Raw genomic sequence first — 15,632 nt, forward strand, 5'->3', positions numbered from 1 at the left:
CAAAATATGACATATTTTGAATAACCATAATAATTACTCATCGCCTACCAGGCAGAAAAGTCCTATGGCATGACATTTTGGTTGTGATGACAATTCGACAGTTTTGAAAGCTCTTTCATGTAATATAACAATAATTTTTCTGTGTATGCAATTTTTTTTTCGAGGCAACAATCCTTATAGGGCATTTCTGCCCCCTAGGTGAAGTAGAACAGTGCGAATACCTACTTGCCAACATCTTGGAGACGAAAATGATTTTCATTAATTGTCATTAATTATATAAAATCATTAATGACACTCGTCCGTCGGCTGGGCTTGTGTGCCTTACAGAAATCAGTGCGCACAACTTGTGTTTTAAGTGCGGAGCAGGTGGGTACGATCTGCGTGCTCTGTTGAAGAGTTGAACTCACGAAGTGCCGAATAAGCACGGACTACGCACTTATCACGTGCTCTGAACACGCAAATGCTACGTGCGCCGTCCGTCGAGCAAGTGACGGCAGGAAGACGCACGGAGTCTGTGCGTTGTACGCTACACGTTTACTGTAGAGGGCACGTACTTTGCCCGTACTTAGAGTGAATCCGTAGCCCGAACGCAGCGAAAGTTCCTCGTGACATAAAAGTGCTACGGCGTGTCTGCGTGCTTCAAAATCCGTAGTGAGGCGGTACTTACTACGTACGGATCCCCAAGTTTTGTCCACGTTTTTGCAAGTAGACAGCACGCACTTGCAAGTACGTCGAGTTGTGACCACGGCTTAAGTAATGCCTCTGAGATTTCTTTCCCTCCGTGCTCGAAAGCTCAGCCCGGGATTCAACATGCTTGAGACTCTGATATTAGACCCTCCTCCTTCAGTATTCGCAGGTTGTTCTCGTTGTCTGCGGGTCTTGAATATTCCTGCAGTCTTAACATGCTTAAAATGTCTGGGTTGAGCTGAGAGATATCATTACAGTATGCTGTCATGATAATAAAAATTGTTCATGCGAAATTACCAGCTCTGTTCCTTTGCTCAAATTTGTCCATACTTATGCCAGTTCCGAATGTGGTTTTGACAAATATACACTACAACCTAAGATGGTCCTTTTCTTGGAGTCGGTAAGGGAAACATCTCAGTTTATACGCAACCAGTTTTGGCAACAGTGAATCTGTAGGTGCAGGGACCAAAAAAGGGGGATGCTGGTCTTCAAAAATCCAGAATCAGTTGAGTATGGACGCATTTCACGAAGGGTTTTAAGATCTACATGTCGAAAAGAAAAATGAATCTGTTCAACATGTATTAACATGCGTCATGCGTTCTAAATAAATTTATATATATTTTAATGCGGAACTCTTATGTGATTATTCTAAGCGTTTACCCAACGCTGCCATAGCGTATTATGGAAAAGACACTTCTGTTATTGTATGCGGCAGCCGCAGCTGAATGCAACGGACAAGCCCCGTGTCATGCGATGAGCACTTGTTCTCCTCTTGATCACCATGGTTACGGCTACCAGTGTACCTGCGTTCACCCTTTACATGGTGTCAACTGTGGAAACGGTGAGTCATGGTCTTTCTCTTCCCTTTCTCTCGGCCAGGGCCATAATGAGCCCCTAAGCCTCTTCAGTTCTCTCACTCCCTCCCCGCCCCTCTCTCTCCCTGTCTCTCTCCCTCCCTCTCCCTCTCGATCCCCTCTTCTCTCTCTTCCCTCCCGGAGAGAAAATAGTGTGAAAAATAGTGTTCTACTCAAACGATATCACAGTGTGTTGTTCCCGTAAGACCCGTAATTGGGATTGCAAATGGCGGGGAGGAGGAAAAGGCGGTAACATAAAAAAAAAAAAAAATAAATAAATGAATGTTTCTATTGAAGCAACTAAGAGGGATACGGGAGAGGCATGACCATACGCATAATTTATTTATTTATCTATTTTCTGATTTGTGTGATGGAGGGACAAGTAAGCAATGAAGTAACGTGTAGCGATAAAACCGATGAAGTTGATACGGTGATACTGAAAATTGAAATGTATTGATCCGTTCGACATTTTGCATGGAATACTGGGAAATGATTATCAAAAAAGGGCAAGAGGATACGTTTCTGACTTCTTTTAATTAAATATATATATATGTATATATTATTATTATTATTATTATTATCATCATTATATGTAAAAATATTTCATAATCTCCTAATGTCAGCATAACGACAAGTTGGGGGAGGGGAATGTGGGAGACTGGCTATCCCCCTCTCACACGAGGGGGATTTTGCATTTTTAGAGATGAAGTTAGCGATCTTGCTTGAATGAAAAATTTCATTTTTTTTTTTAAATGTTGGTTATCGACATATAATTATTGCCGAAACCCCGAAAGAAATTAAACTCATTCTTTATTTGTAGTATGATTTTCTTATTTAAAAAATGTCATCTAAGCGCAGCGAAGGAACAGGTGAAAGGAATATGCCCCTCGCTTGCTTTAGCTTTGAAAAAAATTGAAATTAAACGAGTGGATCAACGTGGATCAGGGAAGATTATGAGTGGAATTAATGGGAACTTTTCACTGAAAAAAAGTGAGACAATTCTTTTAGTTATTTATTCAACTTGCAAAGATAAAAATAATTCCCTATTTCATGGTTGATATTGTCATTTACTGATTAAATCTCTCGAAAATATATTTTGACGAGGAAAAAAAGAAACCCATTCACCCTTAACCTGATATGGTTGAATATGGTCATAGCGAGTAGTATATTTCTAAATGTTTAAATCTGGTTTTGTGAAAGCAGACTCGGGAGGGGGGGGGGAGGAAAATTCGAATCGATTATCATAATTGTCGACTGTTTGGAGTAATACAATTCAAAGCAAATAAATCAATTTCATGCGTCAGTTTGTTGTCCATGTAGGTATCCCAATAAGTGTGCATATTATTTGTCCTCTTCCTCTACACGTTTCTCTTCCCATCCTCGTAGCGCTAGCAATTTAATCTTTCAGATACTTCAGGAAGATCCCCTGACAAAGATAGACACGTTATTCAAGGATTATGAAATAACGTCATCATTGCTCATCGAAATCAAAATTAGAATCCCTACTCTTCAGCTTTACCTTTTCAAAGTAGAAAGAATAAAACAAAGGTAATGATTAAAACAAAATGTTCGGAGAAGTCCAAAGTCATTATAATGCCCCCCGATCTATAATATATGTTATAATACAATATAATATAACATAATATAATATAATATCATATAATATAATATGATATAATATATAATATTCGAATATAATTGTACAATAATATGCTCCTATATAGATGAACGTGAGACCAATCAATGGCAGATGAAAGGTAAACCTATGGTATACAAATGGTGGATAATCACGAATATTCAAATAAGGTAAAATCTAGATTTTTAAAACTAAAGGAGATGGATGAAAAGATTGCAATTTTTCATAAAAAGATGCTGTGACTGAACCTTAACATTTTTAGAAATTGTACAGAAATTATGTTTTATCACAAATTTTCATTATGCAGTACTTTCATACATTAAGTGTAATGACAAGAGTGTAATTGTTATCGTTTTGTTACCATGTACAAAGAAAATAAAACTATTTTACTGTATATAAGAATGCGATACGTGATAGATGGTGAGTGGTAAGCTAATGGTTTACCAGTGGAATACCCTTCATAGACGCTGAATGGTAAGTCAATGGTATACGAATGGTGACGGATGAGTGGAACGCCAAAGGCAAATGTTAAATGATATAATCAAGGGTAGACCAATTGTAATGAGAGTAGTGTGCTGAAGGATATCAATTGTCTGTTGAATGATAAGTTCATTGGTATATGATGGGTAGACCTTGAGTGGTACTTGTGAATAGTGAATGGTAAATGAAGGGTGAAGTGTAAATGAATGGAAGAGTGAATGGTCACTGGTATTCAGATTAGATGTTCCAATAATTAGTTTGAATGGTAGTTCTGAATGGTAAATGGTAAATGAAGGGTTAAATCATAATAATAATATATCAATTTATAAAGCGCAAAACCTATAGACATATATTCTTCTGCGCTGCAAAAGCTTCTGATGTGCTTGATAGTAACGAACATTTAAATGAAAAAATGTGTTTTGAGTCGTGATTTAAATACTGCTACTGTTGGGGATTTCCGGACTTCTAATGGTAGATCATTCCAGAGTTTGGGAGCTGCACAGGCAAATGCTCTGTCTCCCAATGTTACTTTTGTTTTACATGTTGGAATCTGTAAAAGAAGAGTGTCCTTGGAACTGCGCAAATTATGAGTATGTCGATGAGATTTAAAGGCTAATAATTCGGATATGTAACTGGGGGCTTGACCGATAAGTGACTTATACACAATCAACAAAATCTTAAACAATATTCGTTTACGAATCGGAAGCCAGTGTAAATCTTTCAGAAGAGGAGTAATCCTTGAAAACCTAGGTTTGTTACAAATAAGCCTTGCACAGGAGTTTTGGACTCGCTGCAGGCGCCCAACTTGAGAATCAGGGAGTCCATATAATAACCCATTATGCCCTCACAATCCAATTTACTAACAATACATGCTTGGACAATCATTTTCATATTGTTCTCATCAAAATATTTCTTGATACGTCTAAGGTTATATATCATAATATGGTATGATGGTTTACAAACATTTGTGATGTGTGCTTCCATGTTCAGATGCGTGTCAAAACACAAATTCTGAAAGGTAAATGAATGGTAGAATGAATGGACATCACTAAAAACCAAAATGTTTCAAGTGCACCCGATCAACTCAATCCCCTTCACTTTGTTACCTTTCATTCCTCTGTTTCTTAATTCCCTCTCTTCCCTCACAAAAAAAAAATGAATGGTATATCATTGACATTACCATTCATTTACCCTTTAGTATCTACCACTTGAAACATTTTGGTTTTTTAATGGTGTACCATTCACTCTACCATTCATTACCTTTTAGGATTTGGGTGCACGACACTTACGAGTCAGGCAGCTTGCGAGTTATACAGCCTGCAAGTCATACAACGCACGAGTCATACAGCTCACAAGTCATACAGCCCACTAGTTATACAGCCCACGAGTTCAACACTAAGTAAAACCCACGAGTTCGATAGAATAAGCCCATGAGTTATACAGCCCATATGAGTTCGACACATTTGTGCATTGAGAGACATTAATGTCGCAATTAATGCAATATCATCATTTCTCTTTTTGTTTTGCCCTAAGCAAGATTGCTTTGATTTGTTGTTCCGATTTAATCTATCACAACAGATAGTATGGTGACGCAGGTTAAGCTGCCAACTTACGACATTCTGTCACTCCCAGTGCCGAAAAGAGGAATAGATTTCTATGCCGCCGTCTGGTTCGTTCAGGGCTTGCCAAATTGCATCATTGATATCTTGATCACCGTTCCGCTTTGGGGAGGATTCATAGAATGGGAAGTAAAACAAATTGACGCTCCTGAGTCACCGATTGCAGAGTTCATTTCCAGTGGCAAAATCGTAAGCCTGTCAACAACCCACCGTGCGATATGGATTTCTATCAGGGACAGCAATTTTAACAAGGATGACGGACAAATACATATGAGGAGCCGTTGTGAGGAAGGTATGTGCGTTTATGTCATAAAAGATGAGTATAATATAGACCTATACGAATGCCTTTCATAAGATATTAAAAGTTAGCAAGTGGGTACAGCACTGGGAATGATCAAACTGAAATAACTTTCTGTAGTTAGGAAGTGATCCTTAGAGGAACAAACTGTACAAACTACTTGTCAGAAATCATCTAGACTATGCCATTCAGGCTTGGAGCTCTTACTTCGAGAAATACAAAAAGATGTTTGGAAAAATAAGCTAGAGCCACAAAACTCATCCCAAACATGCAATATGTGCCATATCAAGAGAATAGCACAACTACTTTGGAGAAAGGACGAGAGGGAGGGAATTTACTTCAAACTTACAGAATGAAACAAATAGACTAATCCAAACCAGAGAACTATTTTGAGATTGACAGAAGGGATAGAACAAGAGGTCATTCCATAAAAACTAAAACAAGAAGCCACCTTGACATTACGAAGAACTTCTATAGCCAAGTAGCTGCCAATGGCTGGAACAAACTACCACAGATCGCCATTAGTGCGCCTCCTTTGTTGTTTCACTGTGTTTATTTCCCGTTGCATTCCTTCCTTGAGCTTTTAAAGCATTATTCTTTATGTTACATTAAAGTTTAGAACTTAACAAACTCACGTGTGTATGGTGGTAGATAGACTTGACACTGTAGTGATGTTCCATAAAGCGCTTTTTGCACGGAACTATACAGTCGACCAATGTCCATAACAGAAATGTTTTACAGTGTTTATACCGCTGGATTATCTCGCATGGATACGTAAAAGTGTTACAACATACAAGTTCGATTGAGATTTATACGTGTGGAGTTTTGAATGTCTGACATTGAAGCAAATCTGAAAAGACCGTTCCTGTAAAGTGCTGCAATTTATAGATGTTTCTTGTCCTACAGACTTAGTAACGGGGTATTTCATCTACCTGCTCCCTCCACAGGCAGGAATTCATTCAGTTGTTGCTCATGTAGGGCAAGTCTCCTGCAATCTTTGCGGTTGTTGGGGTTGTTGAGGGCGACTTTTGTGAACAAAGCATGTTTAAAATCTGAATACATTACAGAACCAGTCCATTGAGATTTGGCAGCGTTTTTTTGTTTTGTTTTGCTTTTAATAGATGTACAAAATCAAGGTGAGTCTGAATGCGCGGAAAATGTAAGCCTGGGTTCATAGGACGAAACGTAATAATTAGAATGTTTGTCTGAATGGTTCTGAAGTCCGTCAGCGCAATACCGCCACGAAACTAAGATTTTTGTGTATGCATTTTCATAGGGAATTAATGTTCATAACATCTAAGTTGTGCATAAGAAGTATTGCTTAAGACATATATATATATATATATTTTTTTTTTGTAAATGGAGTTTGAAACTGATCTATAATGCTTTCATTTCACCTTAATTTTGCTGATTGTATACAGATGCAACATATATAATATATACATATATAATATATATATATATATATGTATATATATATACATATATTATATATTCATTTCAAATCAAATTGTATTCATTGTCACATTTTTGTTGTCATATTCAAGGAAAACAAAACGTACAATGCATTACAACATAATATGAAACTACAGTGTATTTTCCAAAATAATTAAATAATTCGAAAAGGGAGGTTCATGTAAAAGAAAAGCTTGAAGAGATGTGAGCTACTAAATTAAACTTGCAATTAAAAAAAAAAAATAATGAAATGGGGCAGATTACAGGGAGAAGGAAGGAAGGAAGAAAAAGAAGGAAGGAAGGAAGGACTATTTGAGAGGAATCAGGGGTCTTAAACACATACATAGCTATTGCCAGACATTATCCATTGGCATGGGCAAGGTAATTGACTTCTATGAAATTTTGCAAATAAGATGACCCCCCCCCCCTCAAAAAAAAAAGAAGAAGAAAAGAAATCAAATATTAAATAAAAAACAAAGCTGGATCGTGAATATTATTGAATACACAAAAACTGGGTGTACTTTAAGTTCATCACGCAGTTGATTCCAAAAACTTGGCCTTGTATAAACAAAAGTTTTCTGGGTAAGGATGATGCGGAGTGTAAAAAAGGTAAATGAAATTCGTTGGATTTTCTTGTAGCGTACTTATGAACACAGACGTTTCTATATAGGATATATCATCAAACAAATTGGGCAGTTTTTTCCTTAATTAAGCATAAATTGTCCTAAGGAGATATAAATGTAAATTGTTCAGTTTCACAATATTATTTTGCTATTTAAAAACAATTCACCAGTGTGGTCGCATGGTTCGTATATCATTCTTTCATCAATCAAATGTTGATGAATACTACCCAGGCGAATGTACCCTAGTTCAGATATGGGGATTTTAGACTAAAATATAAAGTAAGTAAAGTATGGGTGGGGAAAATACTTCAACTTATTGGTAATACTATTATTCCGAGATATTATCTATACAACAGTCATCCTATACTATAATGAAATGCGAGACAACGCATGCTTTTGCATAAACGCGTCAAAATGTGGCAGGATATGGGCAAAACATGCTTTTATGTAGCAATTCGGTCAGTTATAGGAGTAGAATGTAAGAAAACGGTTTGCATATCTGAATACGTCAGAATTCATTACACAGAGTGGCGGTGAAAATTTCGGCATTTTACGCCCTATAGGGGCCATTTTCTCGCGCCTCGGCTCTCTCTCTCCCTTATATATATATATATATATATATAGGACTATCAGGTCATTTATTTTTGAATAATGCTTTATGATCAATTGATTTGAGCATGTAAGTTGTCATTTTCATTAGGCGAAAAAAATACTATTCCAAATCATTTGCAGTGTGTCAAACAATATGACATGACCTTGATAATTACAATATATATATTATATATACATATACATATATATATACATATATATATATACATATTATATATTTACATATTGAAGAGTTTGTTTGCAAAAACCGATAAGTCCATATTTGACAAATGGAGATATTTGCGATTAAAGGTCAAGAAAAATAAAGAGAATAATAAGAAAATGTTTGCTTCTTTTGACCATAGCTTCAAAAATGTACCTTTATATGTAGTGATCAATATATCATTTAAAAGGTATTATTTTGTACTTTATGACAGAGACCGTACTTCAAAATCTTCAAAAATGGACTTATCGGTTTTTGCAAACAAACTCTTCATATATATACATACATATATATATATACATATATATATTCATATTCACTCTCCGTGTGAGCCACAGCATGATTACTGTGTATAGGTCTATGATATGAATCTTATTATGTGTAGGCCCTTATTGGAAGCAATTACATTGCAAGGCCTGGGAAGAATATTCTGTTGTGATTTATGATGCGATCTAGTTTGAACAACTTGTATTCATCAGATGTGCATTTTTGATGATTATTATGCATAATGGAGGCCCTAAGTCTCCTGAAGTCCGGTTATTAAATTTCCAAGAACTTCACGACACTTCCACATTACTGCCATTAGTAATGCTTGTCAGTGTAATTGCTTCAGGTTACATTTGAAGAGTTTGCTCGCAAAAACCGATAAGTCCATATTTGCCAAATGGAGATATTTGCGATTAAAGGTCAAGAAAAACAAAGAAAATAATAAGAAATGTTTTGCTTTATTTGACCATAACTTCAAAAATGTACCTTTATATGTAGTGACCAATATATCATTTAAAAGGTATTATTTTGTACTTCATGACAGAGACCGTACTTCAAAATCTTCAAAAATGGACTTATCGGTTTTTGCAAACAAACTCTTCATTTTCTCAATTGAAGACCACAGAAAAGAAAAAAAAAGAACATCTTTCTGTTTGAAAGCGATATTTTTTTGTTGTTGAAATGAACGAATTTTTGATGTATTTTCAGACATTCTGACATGCAGCGATGATCCATGCTCGGTTCTAAGTGAGTGTTCTCAATTCACGGCAGGCTATTGGTGCCACTGCTTTGCCGGTTTTAGTGGCTTCAACTGTGATACAGGTGAGATTGGTTTTTCAATCATAGAGTCAACTAGACTCGATCCCGTATACAATCAAAAATAAAAACAAAGTACCGGTATTGTTTAAAAGGCTGTAGATAAAGAGTTCTCTAGACACATCCAGAAGTTGTATTTACCTGTCACAGTTTCGACGACGGACTGTCATCTTTCTCAAACGATGGCTAATCGGCAACTGGTGATTTGGCGCCAATCAGCAATCACCCAGGTGTGACATCCGAGTGATAGCGCCATTAAATGTCAGACAGATGGAATGCCCCCCCCCCCCCCCCATCCCAGTTCATGTTGGGGGGGGGGGGGTCTCTTAATCCAAATGACCACTCTAGTACGTCTGTTCAGGTCCTGACTCTCTCTCTCTCGCTACTAACCGCGACCCCTCCCAGTTGATGACGTGATTTTCCCTCCCAGCATGGTTAGTTATGGCAGACTTGTTGTATATGTGGCTTGCTGATGCCCTCTGCGATCGTGTATATGATCGTCCATCCAATTTTGGACAATCTTTTTTGTGTTCGTCAATTCGGGTACTCTATTTGCGACTGGTTGAGTCTGTACGTCCACAATCGGTCGAAGGGGTAATTAATCCCTGCTTGTGTATCTTGGGAGTGCGGCACTTTATCTTGGAATCGTTTTCTGCGTGGCTATTCACGTCATCAACTTGGAGCTGGGGGTCGCGGTTAGTAGCGAGAGAGAGCCAGAAACTGAACAGACGTATCAGAGAGGCCATCTGGATTAAGAGACCCCCCCCCCCCCCTAACGTGAACTGGGATGGGGGGGGGGGGGTTCATAGTAACTGTCTGACATTTACGATGGCGCTATCCCTTATATGTCACTCCTGATGGGTGATTGCTGATTGGCGTCAAATCAACAGACTTTGCCGATTAGTCATCGTTTGAGAAAGATTCAATTCCATTCAATGTGGTCTATTGTGCAAATATATAAAAAAATAAATAACAATCCAGCAGCTCGAAGGCTGATACGGTTGCTTTATTTTAGAATCATAAAAAAAAAGAAATTAAAATGACACTGATAGTATAAGCATACGTGAAAAAAAAAAGATATTATACACATCAGACCTGAGCATCAAAAAAAAAAAAAAAAAAAAAAGGATAGGTGAGAGTATTGCACAAGTAAGGAGATGTATACAGTATGTACGTGTATAGAGAATAACAATTAATATGGCAAGATGGAGACGAGCGGGCAAGGAAGTAAAAATGTGGAAGTGGGTAAATAATTTCAATGCCCAAAAGCATGAGAACTAAAAGTGAAGAATGTGATATCGACACAACATCAAGCTGAAATACTTATAAATTATCATACTAAATCATAAAAAAAAGGAGGCTAGAAAAGAAAAACAAAAGATGACAGCCCGGCCGTCGTCGAAACTGTCACATGCTGCAGGTATATACAACTTTTGGATGTGTCTAGAAAACTCTTTATCTATATCTAACAACCACCCTTATGAACTTATTTCGCAATGTGTAAAACGCTGTTATGAAACGTGGAAATATATCACAGCATTCCATGAATAAAGTGGACGATTTTCTTAACATTATTGTGATGATTCAAATATTTTTCAACATCTGAGCACATCTATATGCTACTTTTGTTTCATTCTTGCATGTCTAAACTGGTATTGTGTATTCTGGAGGAACATTGAACTTCATACGGAAGACTAGTATTCATAGTTGAACTCGGAGCTCTCAACTCCGGTTTTAGAGGCTACTGAAGTAAAATGCACTCACGACTAAAAAACAAACAAAAGGAAAACAAACAATATTGTAAACCCAAAACAAAGCAAAACAAAACAGTGGTGGTTATGTCAGTAATGGCATGTCCTTCTAGTTACGTAAATGTCATTGCGATCTCAAAGTGTGATGTACGTGTGGAGGTGTTAGCGATTGAGGAGTGATTGTGTGTAGGCCTAACCAGCGTGTAAAAAAGCATTGAGGAATTTTCCGTGCCAATATAGCATTTAAGGCACACACAAATTAAGGATTTTTGTGATGACTATTGTGCATTTGTATGATCCCCACGCCAGGTTTACGTATCAATCCCTTTCGTTTTGAATTTTATTTCCGCATCACCGTTATTTTTTTAAACAAACAAACAAAGCCTACAACGTTACCAACGTGGAGGTGGGTCTTCAGCAGACGACTGTGGTGACTTCCCCCAGTTACCCCAATACATTCACTCTCGGGTCGCCCATATCATGGCACGTCCAAGGCCTCGATGGGTACGATGTTGGCGTGTCGTTTCCCGACGGGATAAGTCTTTACCATAAGCAATCCGCATTCAAAATGACGACGGAGCACGGGAACTTCATCAATGTGATTCCTATACCACACAGTACCGTGTCCTTCTATATACTCGTGAGGTCCGTTTCATTTTGGCTCTCGGTAGACGCGTCCAAGCAGGGCAATACTTTCCCGGGTTTCAAATTGGAATTCACATTGTCCGACAGAAAAGGTAAATAACTGTGTTTGATTATGACATATTTTTCTAAACCTGTAATGCAGTTTAATCACTAATTAATCACTACATATAATTAGTCACTACTTTGCGTGAAGAAGATATGGAGCTGTTTGGCTTGTACCACCCCCTCTTTTTTTACCCAATTTCTACAATTAGTACTTCCGGTGGGGTAATAATCTCATGATACCATTGATAATAGAGTTAATATTTAAAAAAAAAAAATCAGACCTGTGGTCTGAAGAAACTAAATTCATATAATCATTAGTATATATAGACCTATACACATTTCCTGGCGATTTATCGTTGTGATTTTTTTCCTAATTCAGTAATCTGTTTCTGCTCCCATGGTCTAACATGTTTCAGGAAAAACGGCTCCGGGAAATGCCATGATAAAAGCGAGCAGAAACAGCGTATCAGAACTAAGGAAACGTAGCGCTAAATTGAAACCCGATACCCACCGCGTGTATAACGTTTGGCTGTTCATATTAATGATACAATGAATTCTTTAGAAACAGATATGTATTTTCTATTCCTCGGATGGTAAAAATTCTCATTGTTATCTTTAAAGGGCCTTCATCACGACGTACACACATGTGACAATATTAATGAAAATTATTTCGCACTATCTTGGGTTCCGAACAAAGACAACCGCAGACCTGCCGGCGCAATAAAGACTAGGACCCTGTTCCATTAAACCTTTCGATCAAACATAAATATGAAAAAGAAAATCAAAGATAAGTGATTATGTTTGATAGTTTGATTTAGACTAATGTTTGATTTCGCAGAAAGTCTTATACAACAGGCTCAGACCGATATTTTTCCCCATTGCACCAAGTTATGACAATGGTAATATAAAGTAGGCCTATAAGTTTTTTTTTAATGATATTGACTTCTTGAGAGTAATGATAATGATATTCCATATAGTCTTTCATTTCAGAAGTAATCGTTTTTGTTCCTGTAATAAAATTCACTATGGCTTGCCAATACAGGGTATTATAACAGCTAATTCCATAATAATCTGAGTGCAGATACAACAGTTCTATGTGATGCACGTTCCTGCTCGACCCGGAGCGAGTGCAAGGCTTTCGTCGTTGGCTACACCTGCATCTGCCCATCGGGGTTTACTGGCCCTAAGTGCAGTAACGGTGAGTTGCACCCCATTCCATAGTTGTTGTTGGTTTTTTTTCCATCGGTCATTCGTCGGAAGCAAAGTGAAGACGAGTGACCAATGCCATGACGGAAGCAAAGTTATTTGCTTCCGACCACCCACCGAAGTATATCGGATCGCAGTCTGATGAATCCGATTTGTGTTGGTCGACTATCACGTCAGTGTCAGCCATGTCGGGCGATAGTCCCACGGGACAAGATCGTCCGATGAGGATCACGCGCGACATGTCTTACACTGACCTGAGTCTTACACTGACCTGATAGTCGACCAACACAAGACGGAATCCTGAGACTGCGATCCGATCACGTGGGTGGCCGGATGCGAAAATCTTTGCTTCCGAAGAGTGACCAATGAGAAATATCTCTGTGGAATATGGGTATACCTGAGTTTATTCAACCTCGCTCTTGATTATTGTCTTTTCGCGTATAAGCAATCGTCATACTGTAGCAGGAACAACAATAACAAAAGGATATTCAATCAAAGATGGTATCGCTTTACGTGCTTCGTTTCCATGATGATTAAAGTTTTGTTGTTATGAGACGGTTCTGACAGCAGAGCCTGCTCAAGGAATTCCGTAAAGGGGGGGGGGGCGCAAAATTGGTCCAGGTGCCACTTTATAAATCAGCTGAAGGCCGTTTCTCGTGCCACTTTCGGGTTTCAAATGGAAAATTAAAGAGGGCGTAAGCGCTCCGTTTATTTCATTTTCTTTATTTTTCTTTTTTTAATAAAAATTATAGGAGCCCGAGGGCACGCGCCCGGTGCACCCCCGCCCAATCCGCCACTGATGGACGGTATTTTAGAGATTAACAACTCGAAATAAGAACAAACAGATACAAGAAATTTCGTCTATATCGTTTTACGTGTATGTATAGATGGTAGCTGTACATCAATGCCAGAAAGCGTGTCGGTAACTCCGCTCATTTGCCGTTTCCTTTTAAGTCAGTTAGATCTTTGTATTCTAATGAGAGTTTCTATCCAAACAGTTTGTGTGTAGAGCATCATTCTGTTGATATCTTCCCTAATCGCAGAACCTCTCCCCATAAAGGGGGAATAACAATCCGTTCTATTTTCACACTTCATGTATAGCCCTTTTAGTCAAGAACTGATTTTGTAAAGAAGCTGTGTACTAGAACAGCAAATTTTAATCCAATTAAGACTACAGAATCAAGCTTGCTACAGGAGTATTTATTATTACTATACAGAACGTTGTCATTATATCTTTAGTACTAAATGTATAACTAACTTATACAGTAATTACGACTAAAATCCGTATTAATGTGATGACGATTGTATACATGTATTATTTTCTCGTCGCAATAGTTACTCTTTAAATTCCACGTTAATTGATTAGAGTCTTTTATATCTTTGAGTGTACTGAAGAAATGCGTCTTTATTCTATACCTCAATGCGAATTTTGTAGCGACTGACATTAGGCACATACACGTTGAGCACAATTACACTATGTCTCTCACATACAACGTCGGACATCCGCCAAAGCCGTTGCTGCAAGTCTCGAGTCAGAACTCCTGCGGGGTTGGTCTTATAGTTTTCGACGCGTCCGGCCTTTCCCACGTGGATGTCATGACTAGCTTTACGCACGCGGACCGATTTATCAACTGTAGTCACTCATGTGGGAAGGAATCATATCATTTCGTGAAGAGCACAGTCTTCTATGTAGACATAGTTCTGGGGTTAACAGAAAAATTTTCATCGGTGCATGGTGAGGCGTCCGGGAATATGCACCTCTACAGTGATTGCGCAATAGGTAAGTCACCGCTTTGAAGATTTCGACTTTAACAGCTTACTAATCCTAGTATCTTCCCTCTTTTCTCTTGTTACAAATATGCCTCACAAATAAATTGCAGGGAAACTTGTAAGTTATATGCCAGATTTAGGGAAAGATGCATTACAATTTCTTTCGTTAAACATTAGATTTAATACTTTTGCAATGATTTCAAAAATGAAGTCACATGCAGCATCTTGTTCGGGATTTTTTTTTCCCTAGTTGGCATGTCCAAGTCATTTGAAGAAATATGGTGGAAAAATTGTACAAGATTTGAAACGTATTTAGAAAATATGTTTCGGATCTTTTTTTTTGAATCAACATAAGTTAATACTATAAGTTAATACTTATTTTCATTACATAACTTTAATTTTTTTTAATGATTTTGTACGTCGTGTGTTCTCTTCAATCATTCCGTATATATGCTGTAAAAAAAATCCTTCAATTTTTCTCACCTCTTTTTCTCCGTTCTGTTTTCAGCCTTTCACATTGGTAAAACATATAAAAAATATACAATTCGATGACTTAATGAGATTTTGTAAATATGTACATAGCATTCTTAAAGAAATGACACATTAAACATACGTTAGCAAGAAAATACAGGCAAGTGTAGCAAAACTATGCTTCTATTAGGAGCA

The 15,632-nt window shown here is 37.6% G+C and overlaps 1 long non-coding RNA gene across 1 annotated transcript; it reads left to right on the forward strand.

The window, feature by feature from the left end:
- Nucleotides 1–9,443: 9,443 nt before the first annotated feature.
- LOC140230291 (uncharacterized) lies at nucleotides 9,444–14,971 on the forward strand. Its single transcript, XR_011901384.1, has 4 exons — nucleotides 9,444–9,555; nucleotides 11,684–12,037; nucleotides 13,072–13,188; nucleotides 14,632–14,971. It is a non-coding gene; the product is annotated as an uncharacterized lncRNA (long non-coding RNA).
- Nucleotides 14,972–15,632: the final 661 nt, after the last annotated feature.

The sequence above is a fragment of the Diadema setosum genome, chromosome 6, assembly GCF_964275005.1.
Source record: "Diadema setosum chromosome 6, eeDiaSeto1, whole genome shotgun sequence".
Lineage (NCBI taxonomy): Eukaryota > Metazoa > Echinodermata > Echinoidea > Diadematoida > Diadematidae > Diadema > Diadema setosum.